General features: G+C 38.4%; 1 long non-coding RNA gene across 1 annotated transcript; it reads right to left on the minus strand.

Annotated features, from left to right (window-relative positions):
* Window positions 1-5,317: 5,317 nt before the first annotated feature.
* Window positions 5,318-13,568, minus strand: LOC138807736 (uncharacterized). Its single transcript, XR_011366254.1, has 4 exons — window positions 13,380-13,568; window positions 11,098-11,231; window positions 7,033-7,084; window positions 5,318-5,357 (listed from the first exon to the last, which is right to left on the minus strand). It is a non-coding gene; the product is annotated as an uncharacterized lncRNA (long non-coding RNA).
* Between the last annotated feature and the right edge of the window lie 7,714 nt (window positions 13,569-21,282).

Here is a 21,282-nt window from a genome sequence, read left to right on the forward strand (position 1 = left end):
GTAGTATCCTCTAAATTTAAGTAGTTAATGATGCAATCTTTATACAAGCCTATATCTATGGGTGCCTACTTGTAACAAGGAAACTGTATTGTTCCGAACAATGCTATCGATCTTATTTCCCTAAAATTCTGTGAATAGTAGAAAAAATTATATTGATCAGTCAATTGCTCACATTTGCAAATTTTTTGTCAATGACTATCTTAAGTCTTTTTATTTGGAATTTGATCGTACTCTCAATTATTTATAGATAGGTCCAAGGTGATGGCTTTTTCAAGAACTTATTTATCCAACTGTGTTAGCTATGTGGACCTAATGGATTCAAAGTAAGCGTTGCTTAAGAGGTACTTCTAAACTTCTTCAGCTGATATTTTCCCAAATGAGGTGTTACTGTCACAAATGTCTACCTGAGCCTTTACCCTTCTTCCATGTGGGAACAGACCCACCAGAATATCTTACCCTGACAGCATAGATTGTCTTACTAGAGCAAAACTAATCTTGGTTACAAGGGATCATAGAGAGATGAACAGTTCAAACAGAACTGTTCAGACTAGAAGGTATTTTATCAAAATATAATTGTTTATTATACATTCCATTTCAAAAGTAGCTAAAGCCAAGAAGGTAAAAAAATTGTTCGTATGCATGATTACTTAATGTCCTGGCCTGCCTACCATCCAACCAGGCAGGAACTTAAACTACTGCCTTTTTATCACCAAATATTTTCATAGTTGCAGGAGAAGTTCATATGTTTCTCCTCGTTATTAGGCATTAAATTGATACTGTTTTAATCACAGTGTTTCCTCTTGCCTCCATGCTGTAAATCTACAAATGGTAAAGCTTTAGGTCTAACTCTATCAAACACTAAGGTAGAGATAATGGAATAATACTTTAAAACAGAGTTGCCTTTGATACAGTAACTACAACAAAACAATGCAAACCTGTGCCTTTTAATTATATTATATATAGTTATATATTTTATATTTATATGTGCTGATTTTATATTTCACAAAGTAAAACTTACTAGAATTAGTTGATAATTGGACAAATAAATTGATATTTATTTATTCCAATAAATAGAATTGGAATATAAATAATTAGGTTTAAAATATATATTAGAATATAAAAAGTATCAATGCAATGTCTTTAGTATTAACTTGTGATATATCCTAACTGTTCTTGGTCTTCTGAATCCACATGGTAAAAAAACAATGTTTTCCTCTAATCTATAATGCATTTTACTCTGCTGCTCTGTTTATTGTTTTAACTCTCTTGTCCCAAACTGTTTTTCTCCATATTTCGGGAGCATTCCTATTGATTATACCTAAATTTTGCTAAGATGTCTAAAAAAACATTATTCTTCTGCAGTCCCCATGGGTCCTAGGATCCCAGGTCCCAGTTACCTGCATCATCAGATAACAGGGGCAAGACTTCTCACCAAGGCCCATGCAACATGTCAGCACATAGTAATTGAAGACCAATCTCAATTTCTCATTTCCTATATTTCAGGGCCCCAATTCCTTGAAATGCTGGAATTAGCAGTAAGCAATTGTGGAATGCAAGGCAACTTGAAGAATGAAATAAGAAAATTTAAGAGAAAGTACTGTAATTAAAACATTCAACTTATAGATGACCAGCCCATATGAGTGAACAAGTTCACAATGTGTCATAAGATTATTTTTAATACCCCTCCCCTATGATTAATGAAAGATTTTATTCCAACATACGTGGCCCAAAAAATAGTTCCTTGAAGGATAGATCCATAATTGGTCTACCAAAGCCCAAAAAACTTGACTTAGAGGTCAAATGTAATTCAGAAAAATATTTGAAGCATTACGGAGTGCTTCAAAACACTGGGACTTCAGTACAACATGGTTCTGTGGTATAAAAATGTCACTCTCAAACCAATGATAATCTACATTTAATCTTCTGAAAGTGTATTCCTTTTCAAATAAACTTTTTAAAATAACATTCGTCAAAATGACGGTTTACAAGTTGATGATACTTAGTGACATTACAAGTTTTTTAAGTGTAGGGAGCAAGTTACAGTAGAGTTGAATTTTTTACACAGCACTAATGCCAAACACGTTCAACCATTCATTAAATTGTAGAAATAGTACCACCCACAATTTGTGTTTTTCAGTAAGGGCCTTCCAGAAATGTGTTAAATAGGTTAACCTCCTAAATTTCAAACCCAAACCTGAGCTAATAAATTTCATCATTTAATAAGGTACACTTTAAAAAGTCACAAATAGTTGCCTTATCATATGTTATTTTATGTTTTCCCTCTGTCTAACATAGTAAGAAATATGACTTTAAGTCTTGAATATGGGTATTCATCAGAGATATGACAAACATAATATCTGTCTTCTATTTTTATCATATTCCTCTTTTGGAATAAATTTTAATTTTCTTCTTTTTCCAAAACTTAGAGGCAGTAGAAAATATTATTCCATGTAAAATAAAAGAATCACACCATTGTACAAAGTCATTTATAAAAATTCGTAGTTAGGAATACATTCTAAGCCATTTTTTTAACTTTCTTTTTGACTAAAGATTAATCTTCCAAATGGATGAGAATAAAATCTTGTTTAGGTGCTTCACCTCTCCAGTCTCCAGCAAATTGTTGCTGCAGATGAATCAATTATGGAAATATAAGCTGACATCAGTTCAAGAATATGCAGGATTGAAAGTCCATAGAATGCATATAAACCATTCAAAGTATTAATAGACAGTTTAACACAATATCAGGAAGTTGAAACCAGAGAGGAATTATAGTAAAGACATAGAGTGAATGAAAAATGAACAAGGGGCAAGTACAGCTAGAATATTCAATGTAAACATATGATAAAGGAAGTGGTAAATTGGAAATAAATCTTGGAGAAAGGGTTGGTTGAGAATGATGGAAGGAGTGACTCAGATCTAGGAGCATTGGACAATTAGATGCACATATTTAATTGTAAAACAATTGCACAACCTTTTAAAATTCAGTTAAAAAATATAAGAAACAAAAAAACAGAAAAATCACAACCAAACAGCAATCTCCAGAGAGTATGAATATGACCTCTCAAAATTTTAATCAATTAATGAAGGGCAGTCTTGGGAAAAGCAAACAAAACTGTTCAAAGAGGGAAGTTTGGCATAGGGGAGAATTTTGAACAGAATTAAATAGAATGTCTAAGGTTATAAATCACCTAAATCTGCTGCAAATAGTATCTTTCTTCTACGAGTTTTCCGTCTGAACTGGATAATCCAGTCCTGAGACACACTTGGTAGCTTGTGAGGTTAGAGTGGAAGAAACAAGATCATGAACCCATTACTCCACTGGAGAGAAAACAATACTCTATATTTTCTCTAATCTCTCTTCACTACTCTTTCTTCATACTTTTAAGTCAATTGATTTTGAATTATATTTTTCCTTCTTTCTTCTGGCAAAGTAATTCATTAAATATTATTTGCCATTTTCTTCTTTCATGCTGTTTAATTGGCCAAGTGAGTCCATTAAATATCCCTCTTGCATTTGGTTGCCATGAAACAACATTAATGTTAATGAGGAGAAATCTAATGTAAAACTTTGTCTCCAGAATACAGCCCTAGAAGCTGTGATCACAAATATTTGGCTATTTTTTTCTTTTACCTTAAAAGATTTCTTGTGTCTAAAATGCCCACAAAAATAAGTACTCCATCACTTGTTGGTTCAATCAGAATTGTCTAAGCTCAAAGATATATTTTCCTAACAAGATGCTGATAGGAAACAAAAAATACTGCACTTTTATCTTCTCTCTCTTAAGATTCTCCTTAGATACCATATTAGGAACAGTGAAGTTATTCTAGGCAAAATTATTTCAATAGATTTTTTTTCTCTTGGTCTTGCATTTGTTCACCAAGATGGATGGAGGAGAATAGAATTAAATGACCCATACCTTGGAAGACAGTGTCTGTTACAAAAGGACAATGCTTCTATTTCCTACTTCTATGTCCTCCTCTTAGCTCTTGCCGGAGTTCCAATTAATCACAGCTTCTTGGCTTCATGTCTAGTGAAGCTGAAGGACTATATGGGCTACACCACTGTGAAATCTTCATTATTTCTCTTTTAAAACTCTTTAAGTTGCCTCATTTGGATGTGGAATTTATTTTCATGTCTTCATTCAATCAGTTCTGCATTGTAGTGAGCCAAACAGGCTCTGTAAACTCACTTTAGGGAGTAAAAATACTAACACAATTTATATCAAAAAGTTTTGGCCTCTCCTTCACTGCTGAATACAATATACTTAGCTAAGTCTTCTAAGAAAACTTTTTTTATTAACTTTTCCATTTGCTCAATTCTTGTCTGAACTTTTTGGCATATGTAATAACAGAAGTCTTCACTATCTCATATTAATAAGGATATTACTTTTGTAAGCCACTTAGAAATGTGAAATCATTGGTTTGAAGTATCCAATCAGATTTTTTTCTGTGTTTCACTGCTTCACATCAAAAGATTTTGTGGAAAGTGTTACAAACAAAAATGTGTAATCCCAACACCTTCTTTCATTGTGAAGAGCACTTTGTCCCTAAATATTTTGACTCAAATTATCTTTTTCAGATAATTACTCTTTGGTAATTAAAGGTAAATTCACAAATTTTGATGCCTTATTTTTTTTAATAACTTTGAATTTAAATTCCAATACAACCTTGTTTCAAACAGTGAAAATATATTTCCTGGTTAAGGACAATTCCAAGGAACCCTACAGGATTTACATGTTTGTTTGTTTAGTGTGAAAAAGAGCCATCTTAATACACATTGCTCCCTCTCTACTCTACTAAATCTCCTTGGATTTCTTTGCATGAAAGACTATTCTTCCAGGCAATTTAAATTTTCGTAATAGGCTAAGTTGTTAAAATTTTGAACAATTAAAATTTACCTGTCATAACTTTAAAACTCTTGAAAATCCTTTATCAGAACCGCTAATTCACCAATCCTAATTCCACCATTACCATCAAAAAGTTAACATGCTATTTTCATGATATAGTATCCAGGCAGCTATTATATTCCAGTGGCTTTGTTATCCGTATATATAACCATATTAGCTGATGCTAAGCACAATTAATTCCAAGATATGGAACCAGATTTTTTCATTTGTGGTTGTTGTTTTTGATGAACTATGTGATTTCTGTTTTCTTTGGGTTTTCCCCCTGTGGTTTATCCTTCTGATATATCATTTTGTATTGTATATACATTTACCTTAATTAGCGAAGGGAAGAGGAAAAGCATAATGGTGAGCCAAAGGACAAAAGGCAAACCAATGCAATAGCAATACTCACAAGACAATATATTGGAAATGTACATTACAACTTGTGAGGGATGAAGGGGTGAAGGAAAACTGTGAAAAAAATGAGAAAAGGTTAACAAATTTGAAAAGTTATGATTTAATACCTTACAATTACTGTAACCCCACTGTACATCAGTTTGATAATAAAATTGAAAAATAAGCTGCGTAAAATATAATTTCACTGTATTGGCACAGGAAATAATATTCTTTATGTAGTAATATTTTAAAAATCAATACTATTTGGCATCTAATTTGTATTAATTACCCCTTATTTATCAGAGGGTCATCAACTTGAATGTTATCCAACTAGACAATATTTTCACAATATACTTGCCAAATTTTTCAAAAAAGAATAAATTTAGTACTTTCTCATTATAAAACAGAAAACTGTTTAAAATGCTATGGAAACCCATAACTTTTAAAAGTAAGTTGTTAAGAGGACAGAATATATGTGTTCTTCAAAATTCCTATGACTAATAACTACTCATTTTTAAATTCTCAACATTCCTGAGAGATTCTAAACAGTACCTGTTTGCATGTTATATAATTGTGCAATAAATGTAGTTTCCAATGGGGTGTTACAGACTGAGAAGTCAACAGAAAAATAACCACATTGTGGTAGAGGATAAAACTATGAAGCATGTGTAATAATTATTTCTTCAAGAGTAAGCTATTGTTTAACAGCGTAAGCTATTATTTCTATGACTATCAATCCCAAGATTTATGCCATAAAATCATCCTAGCCCAACAGTTTCCAACTTTTAAGGGGCACCTTAAAATTCCTTAATTCACATCATGAATACCTTATCTCTATTTTGAAAAAATACTACACCTCTGCTAATGTGACGCCCTCCTTGTTCTGAAAAGAACACCACAATACATTGATCTGCATCATTTTTCCTCCACTGGTATTCTTGAGATCAGAACACTTGCAAATATTATTTATATTTATACTTTTTTAACTATCATAGATATTCAGGATGCTAAGATAAAAAAATTATGGTTCAAAGCCCACCCAGGCAGGAAGGTTTCTTAGAATCTTATCTCCAAAAAAATTCTCCACAAAAGCCAGACTCAAGTGGCACTGAGGTTGAAGTGGTAGGGCACGAGACTTGAGCATCAACAGGCTCAGAGACACTGTACAGGCCAAGAGTTCAAGCTCTAGGATGAACCAATAAAACAAAAACAAAATTGAAAAGAAACCCCAAACCTAGCATTTTTCTCCATGTATACAGAGGCACGTAAATAAGGAAATGACTTCCTGTTTTACATATAGGTAGAAGAAAGAAGATGTCACACAATTACTCTCTTCATACCATATTAAACCAAACCCTTAAAAATTGTTTTTTCTAAATGTATAAATTAATGTCATCCATTTTTTGGCAACTCTGTCTAGATTATTCACATTAACATAGTATACATGAACTGTGGGAATTGTCTATTAACTATGTTCTAATTATAACTCTCTTGAAAGAATATCTAGACAAATAGAATGCCAGAATCATTTGTGAATTTAACAATTAATCCCTCTACTTAAAAATAATTTTGTAGTATACTATAGAATATGAAATTACAAATAAAACCAAAAAATATATTTTAAATCTAAATTCTAATTTAACAAGGTCTACAAAGTCCTACATTAGACGAACTTTGCTATTTCTCCAGATTTAAGCTTTTGTAATCCTTCAACATTAATTTGGAATCCAACAGAATGAGGCTGACTTACTTTTGCAAATTTTTGGATGGGAATCATGAGCTATTTTTCATCTAGGAATGTTCTGTAATGATGAGAGCATTTAAAACACAAGTGAGGATATATATGAGTTGCATTCAATAGGAAACTTGACTTCTCAAAACATAATGACAAAATTAGCCCAAACTTCCAACTGTGTATTCCTTTTTTGTTGTTTGGTTTGTTTTACTGAGTCAAAATTATTCTACCTGGTCCAGGGAAGGTATCGTTATGTAATTCCACTCTCTAATCTCCTGTTTGAGTGCTAGAATTCCAAGCTTGTAGCACTTTGCCCTGCCATAGTTTGTTTATTTAATCTAGAAACAGACTAGCAATTCTGAACTTCTCCTATGATCTTATCCACTAGACTGAATGCTCAGACTGTTTATGTACTATTTTCAAAGATGTTTTAACATTTGACACAGGATATGAACATTTTCAGATGCACCTGCAGGGTTCCCTGATTCATTCCACCATGGATCCTATAATAATAATGATTACTTGACTTTCTTACTATCTCTGGTCCCTACCTATGTAATATTCTCAACTTCTGGGGGAATGTTCACTTGAAGGCTTTCTAATATTTAAAATTATCATTTGATTCTAATCTTACTCAGGACTTATTTTCTATTGTTTTCTAACTTTTCTACATATTCTGAGAGTTGTTTCATTTGTGTCTTTTTGTGTGCACCTATAAGTGCCTCTGTGTGTATGTGTATGTTCATATGTATGTATGCAAAAACCTAAAGCTGTTATTCAGCAATGTTGCTTGTGACTGGTATTCTAGCTTTTGGCTGATTAATTATAGGTAGTGTCTCAAAGCCTATACTGTCCAAGCTGGATGCAAATTGAACTTCCCAGACTCCTTTACATTCTTAGGTTTTATTTTTCCAGGAGTATCAACTTTTAAACTTCAAACACTTTTGCGAGTGTAAAGTCTAACCTGTAGCCCAGATTTTTAACTCAAGAATTCATATAAAGATAGATGAACATATACATTACATATCCTGAGTGTACACTGTTAGAAATGTGATCATAAACCAAGTTGTTGTGAAATCTGAGGATTGGGGTTTAAAGTCAGCACGGGTAGGAAAGTCCTGGAGACTCTTTTCTCCAATAATTACTAGAAAATTGGAAGTGGCACTGTGGCTCAAGTGCAAGAGCCCTAGCCTTGAGCTGCGTTTCAGAGGGACAGCAACCTGTCCTATATTTCAAGTGCCACAAACAACAAAAACAACAACAAAAAGAATATAAGAAAAGGAAAGAATAAGGAATGTGATCTTAGCCACCAGGTTCATTGCTGGTATAATTCCTGTTCTCTCAAGATGGATTCTTTTTTTCCAGTTACGTGTAGACTCTCCTATATCTGACTTGCATTGGAAACAGAATCATTCTTCCATTCTCCTTTTTGCACATTTACGTGATTAGCAAGCGTGATTTAGAAAGGCAGTGGCCTCATGCTTCATGTTCCACTTAGGAGTAATGCTTTCTCTATATCACTCTCATAAATCTACATATTGGATTTGGCTTTATTTTTTCAATGTTTTCTTATTTGTTGAGTCTTCTATATTTTATTGAACACTTATACATAAACACAGAACTTCTTTTTCTCTTATAATTGCTATTGTTTGTCTTACTCTTAACTCATGTACACTTGGGAAATTCATGCGCAGCACATAGACTCACAAAAATGATCTGAGAACCTTCTTCCCATTTAAAATTCACCTTAATTTACAGAGCACATAGGAAGTTTGAACAAAATGTTCTCATGGATAATGTATTTATAAGCAATTTAAATTTCATTTCTCTTTACTAAGTTGTCTCTGAAACACGTGTTACCTCATGGCCAAAAGTATCTTTGTGCTATTTCAATGAAGCAAGAAAACATTCATTTTTTTTCCGGAGCAGCACCATAGATTGTTACTGGAAGTAAGTGGAAGTAACTGTTACTGGATGTGGAAACTGATCCCAGGAGAGGAATCGAACATAGAGAAATGACAAAGTTCAAGTTAACTATTGCTTTCTTTTTTACTGTATAAGAAAAGGATCCTAGGCTGGAAGGAAATTCTGTCCCTGACTTTTGTGAGTGTGTCCTTTACTCATATAAAACTTGTCTGTGAACTTCTGGTTGAGAGTATTACAAAAGGAAACAATGTGTCATTTGAAGGCCAGTATAGAACAAAAGGAAGTCACTTTATTTTAAAAATGTTCTACTGCAAAGAAGCAAAGATATGGAGGCTTTAAATTGTCTTATGGATGGATGTTTCACTCCTGAGATGATTCTCTTGTTGCAGGAATCAGTTATCAATTCCTTTAGTCAAGTCCTGAGTTTTCCATAGCAATAAGGATTCCAAAAAAGCAGGATCCAGTGAGTATGATAAGCAAAAGCAGCCTATTTTCAGACCACCACTATTTTAAGGAGAGTCCCAAAGAAATACCCAGGGTTTGTTTTGTTTCCTTGTTTATTTAGTTTGTGCTGGTTCTGGGGCTTGAACTTAGAGACTGGCCACTGTCCCTGAACAGTTGTCTTTCTTTCCCACCTGGCCCAAAGCTAGTACTCCGCTGCTTGAGCCAAACCTCCACTTCGGGATTTTTGGTGTTTAATTACAGATACGGGTTGACAGACTCTCTTTCCTGGGTTGGCTTTGAACTAAGACAATAAGAAAGCTAAGTGACATCAACTGTATGTACTTCTCTTTTGAACCAAGAAATATTAGATGAAGTTTATTATAAAGTTACTATTTGGCAATTTTTAAAGAAGAGAATATGTTTAGCAAAGAAGCCATAACAAATAACTCAGCAAAAGTAGGTGAACTACTCAATCATTTGGGAAGATTACTATTGACTTCATCATTCCTTTGAGGGAAAATTAAAGCCATATTTGTAATTTTTTGTTGGTTGTGATTATTGAATATTGATCCTTGGCATTGTCTCTCAGCTCTTCAGCACAAATTGAGCACTCTACCACTTTAGCTACAGCACCACATCCGAGTATCTGGAGTTAATTGAAGGTAAGTGTTTCATGGACTTTCCTGACCAGGCTGGCTTTGAACCACAATCCTCTGGTCTCAACCTCCTGAGTAGCTAGGATTACAGACATGAGCCACCAACACCCGGCTCATATTTGCATTTTGTGCACTTAATGTCACTATGTAGACAAAGAATGGAAATCTGAACCAAATGATGTGACATTGAAGCTTGCCAGAATGATTGAGTTAGCAAAAAATATGTCCTCCTTTCCCATTTTGTTACATTAATGACCCATGAGCTATGGGACTCTTACATTAGCATCCTCTTCCATCTTTGTAAGTGTATTTAGTATCAGAAACTGTTCACAGAGAAATATAGAAAGACAGATTTTTAGAAAGCAAAGGATATCAGGTGGGAAAGAACAGCATAGAAGGAGATACATTTATCACACAGAGATTAAGAACTAGCCTAGGAGATTTGGAATGCTAAAGGCAATGAGGAATAAGCCTAGTTGATAACTAGTTCTTCAATATCCAAAAATGGTTTCCTAGAACGGTTTCTGCTATACCTTAGTTACGATCATTTTTTCTTTCCATCTGGAGTTATTCCTTCTCTTCTGTCACAACTGTTAATTAGCCTCTGCCCTTTTGGTGCGAAGACTTGCAAAAAGAGTTTCCAAATCTCACTTAGACTGTTGTTGTTGTTGCTACTTTTGTTGTTTTGGCAGTCCTGGAGCTATAACTCGTGCTTGGGAATTTTCCTCAGCTTTATTTTTTTTCCTCAAGGCTAACCATTCACCATTTGAGGCACAGGACCACTTTCAGTGTTTCCTTTGCAATTTATGTGGTACTGAGGAATTGAACCCAGGGTTTCATGCATGCTAGGCAATCACCATACCATGAAGCCACATTCTCAGAACCCTAAATGACTTTCGTAAGATGGCATTACATTTTCATTCTGTAACTATGTATCATAATTTTAACAAGAAATTTTTGCTAGAAAAGAGCATTGAACACAGTACTGAGTCCAGTAAGGCTAGTTGGATAATGGATTACTGTCACAGTGTAGTCAGGGCACAGAGGGAATTACCTCATGGAGCTGGTACAACATAGTGAGCAAGACAGAGCCTGACCCACAGTCTACCTCCAGAATGAGAGGGCCACCTTGGTTTCAACCATATGGAGATGCTGGGCCACCTCCTCCAGCACCCATTGAATCAGTTCCTGAGAGAGAAAGAGAAAGAAAGAAGGTCAGAATTACACTTAAGCCAGGTGCCGGTGGCTCAGGCCTATAATCCTAAGTATAATGGAGGCTGAGATATGAAGATCGTGGTTTATAGCCAGCCCGGCAGGAACACCTGTGAAACTCTTATCTCCAAAAACCACCAGAAAACTGGAAGTGGTGCTGTGACGCAAGTGGTAGAGTGCTAGCTTTGAGCTGAGGAGCTGGGGGAGCTGCCCCAGGCCCAAAGTTCAAGCCCCATGACTGAAAAGAAGTGGACTTCCCACCACAAGAAGTGGATTGAATTGCACCCATTGTCCTAAGGAGCATGGCAGAGAAGTCAGACAGAGCTTCCTGTCAGCTAGGAGTCATTAGTAGGTCACCTGGCTTCTCTGTGCCTCAGTTTCCCCAGCTTCAAAAGTGAACAAAATTAAGGATCCCGTTACTCATAGGGATAGGATAATAAAGAAAAAGAGCCATGTTTTGTTTCATAATCCTATACCTGTTTCACCATTAATAACACACACTATCTGAGATCTTTCTGGGAATCTTCCTATCATATAGTCACAGAATTGCCAAGAACAGGATCAGATGGCCCCTCCCTCTGTGCCTGTCCCTGCTCCAGAGATCCCTCTGCATTAATCCCTTGTTTCCTCAACTGTACCATTAGGAGATTGAAGTCCAATGGTTGAGGCCCAACCCAGAGCTTCACCTCTGGTCAAGAATCAGCTGCCATGGACTGAGTTTGGGACAATCCATCTAAACCAATGACTGAGCGTGGTGCTACATGTCTACCATCCCAACTACAGAAGACCAGGCCTGGTGGATCATGCCTGTCACAGATAGGAGGACCATGATCCAGCCCAGCCTGAGCATATATTAATTCTCCATCTCAGAAATGCCCAAGACAGAAATGCTTGACTCGCATTGTGGAAGACCTGACTGGCAAGCCTTAGGTCTTTAGGTCTAACCCTAATATACCAAAAGAACCAGAGTCCCAGTGCCAGAGGCTCATGCCTATAATCCTACATACTCAGGAGGCTGAGATCTGAAGATCACAGCTCAAGATTTAAGATAGGGTTGGCCTCGCCCATCAGACGTCATGATGAGAAGACCCAGAGTCTGACCTATGCTGTTGCGCTCCATACTAGCAGAACTCATATCCTTACTAAGTGTTGGTCATGCTCTCTGTCCCCCTGGGAAGCCATCCCCTGCAGGCCACACTCCCATGTCCTCTAAATCTCCCACTGCCACCAATCAGGCTCAAGGGAGTACCCAGCTCCATTGCACACAGAACCCTTGTTCTTGTAATTTAACAGTGCTGTGTCCCCTTCAAGCCTCTCACCTTTCCAGGCCCCCAGACCTCAGCTGTGAAGCCCATACATGCCTGAAAAATAGCAGTAGAATTTACCAAAACATTCTTCCTCCTGGTTACAACCCAATTCTACACACACACACACACACACACACACACACACACACACACACACACACACACACACACACACACACACACACACACACACACACACACACACACACACACACACATTCAGACCGGTGACAGAAAACTCATCCATGCAGCACCTGCAATTTGCCAACTGATCACTCACCTGAGCACAGTCAGGCTGTACAAGGAAAAAGATTTTCTCTCTCTCTCTCTGTCTCTCTGACTATGTCTCTGTCTCTCTGTCTCTCTGTCTTCAGGTGAAAGGTTGACCGAACACAGAACACAAGGGTTCACACAGCAAGGGTGTCTATCTTCTGCATCCAACACCTCCCATCCCCAGAAAAAAAGAAAAAGACCCCACAAGGCAGGTGTAGACATGCTCCTCCCCACCTCTGACTAAAGCCACCGGTTTTTCACCAGGGAGAGGAAGGGTGCAGATGTGCGGCAGTGTGGCTCCCACTACTCCAGGCCAGGGGATCTGTGGCGCCCACTCCTCACTCAACCATATATCTCCCCGTTTCCTGGGATACTAGCTGCTGGGGATGGGGGTGAGATCCTCGGGTCAACACCCACCCCCACCCCTGGGGCACATTTGTGGCAGGGCGTGGGCCAGACTGTGGGGCACAGGGGAGGCGCAGGTCCAGGTCAGAGAGGAGGGGATATGAGGTGCAAGGTGCAGGGATGTGTGGCAGCCACTCACATGTGTTGCTGGCAGAAGCTGTTGGCAGCTGCTACAGGTGTGGCAAGCAGCAATGGCAGAGGCCTGACACACACTCAGGCCCTGAGCAGAGGACAGGGGAGCAAGGACCAGGTCCGGGCCGCAAGCTGGCTCCTGGCCCACCATTGCACCATTGCCTGAGAAAACCATGGGTCTGAGCCCACAGCACCAGGTTTGAAATGATGCTCCATGGGGAAGGGGGTGAGGGGGCCAGGGCTCAGGCAGGCAGATGGGCCTGAGGAAGGCCTTTCCTCCTAGGCCTCGAGTATCTTGCTCACCACTCAGCTACCTCTACCTTCCTCAACTGCTGGAAGTGGTGTCAACAAACAGAGGGAATTATGGTGCTACTGGTCGGCATGGAATGTGGGCGTGGCCACCATTCTTGTATCCCATTGGTCAGAAAGAACCATGAAACAATAGGGGTGTGGCTGGAATCCTGTGATGCAGGTAGAATGACGCAGCCCATTCCCCAGGGAACTTTGTCCATGACAGTTGGGGACAAGAGGGTGACCTGCTTTAGCCGGATGGCTGCACAGATTGTTGTCTATGTCTGTTTGTTCCCAGACCTTGAACTCAGGATCTGGGCACAATCTGTGAGTTGCTTTTGATCAAAGCTAGCTCTCTACCACTGGAGCCACATGGCTTTTCTTCTGGCTTTGTTGGCACTAGTTCGACAGGAGTCTCAAGGGCTTTCCTGTCTGGGGTGACTTTGACCATGATCCTCCTTTCACAAACTTGTAAGTTTTAAGGAGGACTGCTGAGAGCCACTGATGCCTGACTAATCATTGGTTTTGCTGATGTTCTTGGACAGACCTGTGAGTTCCCTATCCTCAGGTTGAAGTGGTAGGAGCTGGAGCACACAGTTTGAATCCTGGTCCTACCACCAACAAATGGCAGGAGATCCTATGTAACTCATTCCTATTCATATGACTACCAAAGGAATGTGATGTATATCATGATTAAATGGGCAGTACTTGAATGATTTGAGGATAAAACTATACACAATTACATTATAGGACACTGGTCGATATTAATTAATACTTTATGAAGCATTTAAACAATCGCATTCATTAAATGGAGGCCAAATGAAATACCTACGAATTGGGCATCACATAGCATGGAGATGCTATTTTTTTTCTGCCAGGACTGGAATTTGAACTGATGGCCTAGGTATCCCTGCTGTTGCACTGTGTAGAAAGGGGAAGCTTGCCTCCTTGAATTCAAGAAATTCAAAGTCTGTTCCTTAGGCCTGAAATCGATGCCCACCACTAGAAAACATCCTATTTGTGTACATTTTAAATATATGATTTATATTTATATACATATGTTGATTCTATATTGCATTCAGTGTAGTTATTTATTTTATTTTTTGTTTTATTCATGTATTGACTTCTCATTTTATTGACTAATATGACTCATAGAACAGTGATTACATTGATTACATAGGATATAGGTTTGCATATGTATTGCACATCCTTCCTGACACCCAGGACTTTCACAGAAAAGGAAAACGTGTCAGCATCAACTTCTTACTACATGATTCATTTTTTGGGAGTGCTGGCATCTGAACTCACAGCCTACAAGGCCCAATTCATGAATGGGTGAGTGTCAGCCTGGCATCCTGTGGAAAATTGAGCTGACAGGCAGCTCTGAGTACCTGAAATCGAGCCCCAGCGGTTGACAAAATAAGAACAGATTGACATGCAGATGGTAGTACACTAATAAATATATATCTTTATAGAGTGCCAGAGATGTCTATACATTATTCGGTATTATAGACTACATTCCTACCAATACTTGGGTATTTATAATGCCTCCATATAATTAATGTTATTGTTTTCATTCTTAACAAACTATTAAGTAAATCAATCAGTATCCTGAAATTATTACATTCTGTAAGTAATAGTATTATTTTAATGCTTCATAAATATTAAATAAAATCAGTCTTCTGAAATTATGCTGTCTAATTTTATAGGAGCATCATTCACCATCAATTCATTCAACCTTGACATTGATAATATTCCCTTGTTATTCCCATGGATGGGAACGAGTCTCTTAGTATCTCCTGCCATTGATTGGTGTCAGGACTAGGATTTGAAATCAAGGCCTACATTGCCACGTGGACCTATGACTTCCTCAATAGTCTGACAACCTTCAGCAATGCAAGGTGAAGTACCCTTTGCAACAATGTCATTCAGACCCAGGAGGGTCACCGTGCAAAGGAAGAAAACATAAAAAGGCCATCTCGCTGCATTTTTTCTGTACATTTTTGCCACACAAGGCTTGGGGGACTAGGATCTCAGGATCTACTGTATGTCCAGTGGCTGCACCCCAGCATAGGGTGTCGAAGCTGAGGCAGAGTTACCACAACCTGAGTTCAAACCCCCTACTGAGCAAAAAATAATGAAAATAAATTAGCTCCCTGGCTTGCAATTCACCCCGTTTTTCTGCCAGACTATGGATTTGAACTCAAGTTCTGGGGAAATCTGCAGCACTGTGTTAGAAGGGCAAGCTCACCGTACTTGAAGATAAGAAAGTCAGGCCTGTACTCTAAGCCAAAATTCAAGCCCCAGCCTTGGAAAACATACTATTTATATACATTGAAAATGCAGGATTTGTACTTACCTATGGGTGTTCAGTCCATACACGTTTGGTGTGGTTGTTCCTTGTACTTTTTGTTTTATTCATTTATTTACCATTGAATTTACTATGATGACACCCATTCCCTTTATTATATTGATGACATCCTATCACATGGAATCTAAATTTGTAGAAGTGTTCTCCATCATGCCTAACACCCAGGACTCTCAGAGAAAAGGAAAAAAGTTTCACACTTGGTTTCTTACTGCCTGATCCAATTGTTGGTAGTGCTGGGATCTGAACTCAGGGCCTAGCAGGACCAATTGGTGAATAGTTCAAAGTGACCACACCAGCCTGTGAGCAACAAAGGAGTTAGGCCATTCCCAGGATCTGACATTGATCTCCAGGGTGGGTCACGATAGTCATAAATTAATAATTAAAACATAGGATCAATATTTACATATATGTTTTGACAGCATCTTGCCTTTGGAGTACTTTTTCTCCTTATTTTCTGTCTTATGTAAATATTGTGTATTTTACTGAGTAAGGTAACAAATATAACAGTGCTTACATGGAAGACAACCTATTGCCCTGGCTATAGGGTTTCCTATGCATTCTCCATCCAAGCGGAGAATCAGGACTCTCAAAGGACAGGAAAATAGGTGAATCGATGGGCTTCTCACATCAGGATTCATCTTTTGGCAGTGTTGGGATTTGAACTCAGAGCCTATCAGACCCAATTGGGAAAAGGGTCAAGGTGAGGCCCCTGCTTGTGAGCAACGAAGCAGATAGGCCATTCCCAGGACCTGACGTCAAGTCCCAGGGAGGTCCAGACAGTCATGAATTCATAATTTAAACATAGGGTCTATATTTACATACATGTGTAGACAGCATCTTGCATTCGGTGCACTTCTTAATTTGTGTCGAATTCATGGAGTTATTGTGTATTTTACTGAGTATGGTGACAGGTATAACTATGTGGACATGGATGACAACCTGTTCCCATAGTAATAGGGTTGCCTATGCATTCTACATCCTAGTGGAAGCTCAGGACTTTCATAGGAGAGGAAAACATGTTCAACGACTGGCTTCTGATAACAGAATGAATCTTTTGTCAGTGTTGGGATTTGAACTGAGGTCTGGGTAGCTCTGTTGCACCTTGGGGGAAGGGAAATCTCACCATCCTTGAAGACTACAATGTCACGCCTGGTCCAGGGCCTGATTTGAAGCCCCAGGACTGGACAAAACAACAAACATAAGATCTCTCTTTACCTATAAGTGTGGTATGCATCTTGCATTCAGTGTAGTTATTCTTTTTATTTTGTGTCTTTTTTTTTTTTTTTGGTCGGTCATGGGGCTTGAACTCTGGGCCTGGGCGCTGTCCCTCAGCTCTTCAGCTCAAGGCGAGCGCTCTACCACTTGAGCTACAACACCACTTCCGGTTTTCTGGTGGTTTATTGGAGATAGGAGTCTCAAGGTCTTTCCTGCCCAGGCTGGCTTTGAACCGCGATCCTCAGATCTCAGCCTCCTGAGTAGCTAGGATTACAGGCGTGAGCCACCAGCGCCCGGCTTTCATTTTGTGTCTTATTTATGGATGTATTGTGTATTTTATTGAGTATGGTGATAGATATAACTATGCTGACATGGATAACAACCCATTCGAATGGTTTTAGAGTTGTCTATATAGAATTCTCCATCCTCGTTGAGACCCAGTACTTTCATTGGACAGGAAAACAGGTGGATCGATTGGCTTCTCAAATCAATGTAAATCTGGTGGCAGTGTTGGGATTTGAACTCAAGGCCTAGCAGGCTCAATTGGTGAATGGGTCACGGTGAACACACCAGCCTGTGAGGCACTAAGGAGGTAGGCCATTCCGAGGACCTGAGATGAAGCCCTGGTTGGGGCCAATATAGTCATAAATTCATCATTTAAACAGAGGATCTATATTTCCATACATGGATGGGCAGCATCTTGCATTCGGTGTAGTCATTCTTTTATTTTGTGTCTTATTCATTGATGTATTGTGTATTTTCTTGAGTATAGGATAACAGATATAACTGTGGTGACCTGGATGACAAACTATTCCCATGAGTATAGAGTTCCGTATACATTCTCCATCCTAGCTGAGACCCAGGACTTGCACAGCACAGGAAAACTGGTGCAATGACTGGCTTCTCACATCAGGGTGAATTTTGGCAGTGCTGGGATTTGAACTTTAGGCCTAGGAGGCCCAACTGCCCAATGGGTCCACGTGATCACACCAGACTGTGAGCCACTAAGGAGCTGGTTGGTTCCCAGGAACAGAGATCGAGCAACGGGCGGGCCACAATTGTCCTGAATGCATCATTTAAACATGGGATGTATACTCAAATCTATGTGTGGACTTCATTGTGCATTTAGTGTAGTTATTCTATTTTGTATGCTATTCATGGATGTATTGTGTATTTTCTTCAGTATATGATGACAGGTATAACTGGGCTCACATGATAACAACCTATTTCCGTGGCCACAGGGTGGCCCATGCAGTCTTCATCCTAGCTGAGACCCAGGACTTGCACAGGAAAGGAACACAGGTGCAACAATTGGCTTCTGACATCAGGATGAATCTTTTGGCACTGCTGGGATCTCAACTCGGGGACTAGCAGACCCAATTGACGAATGGGTCCATGTGAGCACACCAGTCTGTGATCCACTAAGGAGTAAGGCCATTCCCAGGACCTGAGATGGACCCCCAGGTGAGGGTGTGGGGGGAGGGCACACAGCAGTCATCCATTCATAAGTTGAAGGTAGTATGCAAATAAGTACACAATTGTATAGAGTAGGAGAGATGATAACCTGTGATGGAATCCAATCTACCATGTGTCTACTGATTTTTGGATCTTTCCAGATGTCTTCATTTCATGACTGTGATGATTATTGTCATGCTTAATCAACACTGCTTTACAAATAAGTGATACCCCATGAGTCTTGCCTATCATTTCCTAGTCACATCATGCATTAACTACTTATTCGATGATATCAATCGCATTCCATGACTTTTCCTGTATCTCAGGATTTCCCGCCATTGCTTTCTCATGGGGGTGGGCTGAATTCAAGCCTCAGGCATGGAAAACATACTCCGTATATACATTTTAAAGACAGGATTTATACTTCCATACAGATGGTCAGTAGATACCGTGTTTGGTGTGGTAGGATTTATACTTCCATATAGATGTTCAGTCCATATCACGTTTAGTGTGGTCATTCATTTGATTTCTTTTTTATTCATTTATTTACGATTTATTCATTGACTTTCATGACACCTATACCATTTATTACATTGTTTACATCATATTACATACCATCTAGATTTGTAGATGTGTTCTCCATCATGCCTGACACCCTGGACTCTCCCAGAAAAGGAAAACATATATCACACTCTGCTTCTTACTCAAAGATTAAATATTTGGCAGTGCTGGGGTCTGAACTCAGGGCCTAGCAGGCCCAATTCATGATTGGATGAGTGTGAGCACAGAAGCCTCTAGCCAATGAAGCTGTGAGGTCGTTCCTAGGTGCTGAGATCATGACCCAGGATTGGCCAAAACAGCAATACATGGATAGGCAGAAGGTGGTATACAAATAAATATATATTGTTAAAGAGTTCCAGAGCTGTCTATCTATGACTGAACGACATCTACTACGTTCCTACCAACTTTTAGGTATTTATTATATTTCCATTGAAAAAATATTATTCTTTTCATGCTCAATAAACTATTAATTAAGGTCAATCAACATCCTAGGATTATTGCATCCAATTTTAGACTAGACAAATGTATGAACTACTCTTTCAATCTGTATTCTTATGCATAGGAATGAATCTCTTGTGATCTCCTGCTATTAGTGTGTAAGGATTATGATTTGAACCCAGAGCCTATGTTGACATGTTGGCTTATGGCTTCCCTGATAGCCTGCCAGCCATCAGCAATGGCAGGCCAGGTCCACTTTGAAACCATGTCATTCAGACCCAGGATGGTCACCATGCAAAGAAAAACTTGTAAAACCCTGAGTCCTCTACAGCTCCCCAATTTTTGTGCTGTTGTGCTTTTTTTTTCTTCCTGCAAACCCTCTGGGCCTAGGGTCCCAGGATCAGCTTTGGGTCCCGAGGCTGCACCCCATCCTAGGGAGAGTGAAGCTGAGTCAGAGTTGTCATGACCTGAGTTCAAGCACCGTGGTTGGCAAAATTAATTAACTAATTAATTCATTAATTAACCAACTAACTAACTAAATTGAAATAATAAAGCTCCTTGGTTTGGAATTTCTTCCAGTTTTCTTTCCTAGCCTGGGATTTGAACTCAGAGTCTTGATGAATCCGTAGCAATGTGACAGAAGGCTCAGAGTTGTTATTACTTGAGTTCAAACCCCATGCCAAGCCAAAAATAAATAAGTCACTGACCTCAGGAGGGAAGTTAGTTGTGAAGATGGGAGGGAAGGGATGGTAGGGGAAAAACAAACGAGGAGGCAACAATGCTCAATAGGAAATGTACTCATTACTTTGCTCATGTAACTGTGACCCCTCTGTACAACATTTTAAAATGAAAAACGTACAAAATTATGTAGTGCTCAAGAAGCACTTTGGGAGTAAGGGATGGATGTCTGAATAGCTGTACAAAATTCTACACTGATTTTTTTCAGTGTTCAGTATGGAACTGAATAAATGTAACTGTTTCTGTTACAAATAATAAGTCACTGTCTTGGAACTGGGGCCAGTATTTCTGCCATTGCTGGGATTTGAGCTCACTGTCTAAGTAACTCTTTTGCACCTTGGGTGAAGGCTAAGCTCCTTGTCCTTGAGGGAAAGATTTTCAAGCTAGTGTTCCCAGGGCCTGAATTAAGGCCTTGCAATTGAAAAAAATATTTGTATACATGTGTAATATAAGATATATAGGTACATATGTATATTTATTTCATATTATGATTATTATTGATTTTGTATTTAATTTTTTATTCATTTAATTGTTTATTTATTTAGTATTATTATACACATAATATTTATTATGTTGTGTACATATATTATAAAATTATACACAATAATTCAGTACATTGACTCATTTTCATTAATACTTAATTAAGTGTTGAAACATGATACATAATTAAATGGAGGCATTTGTCAAGTCATCACATGGTTAGAGTCTGTCCCTAGTATGAGCTTTGTCTTATTTATCTTGAACAACTTCCTATAGGGATTTGTTTAGATGATTTATACTCAGAAGCCTTTTCTTGTGGATAGGCAAGTTGAGGGATAAAAATCGTAAGGTTGAGGCTGGG

Source organism: Dipodomys merriami, unplaced genomic scaffold (genome assembly GCF_024711535.1).
Source record: "Dipodomys merriami isolate MVZ:Mamm:240054 unplaced genomic scaffold, mDipMer1.0.p SCAF_43, whole genome shotgun sequence".
NCBI classification, from domain to species: domain Eukaryota; kingdom Metazoa; phylum Chordata; class Mammalia; order Rodentia; family Heteromyidae; genus Dipodomys; species Dipodomys merriami.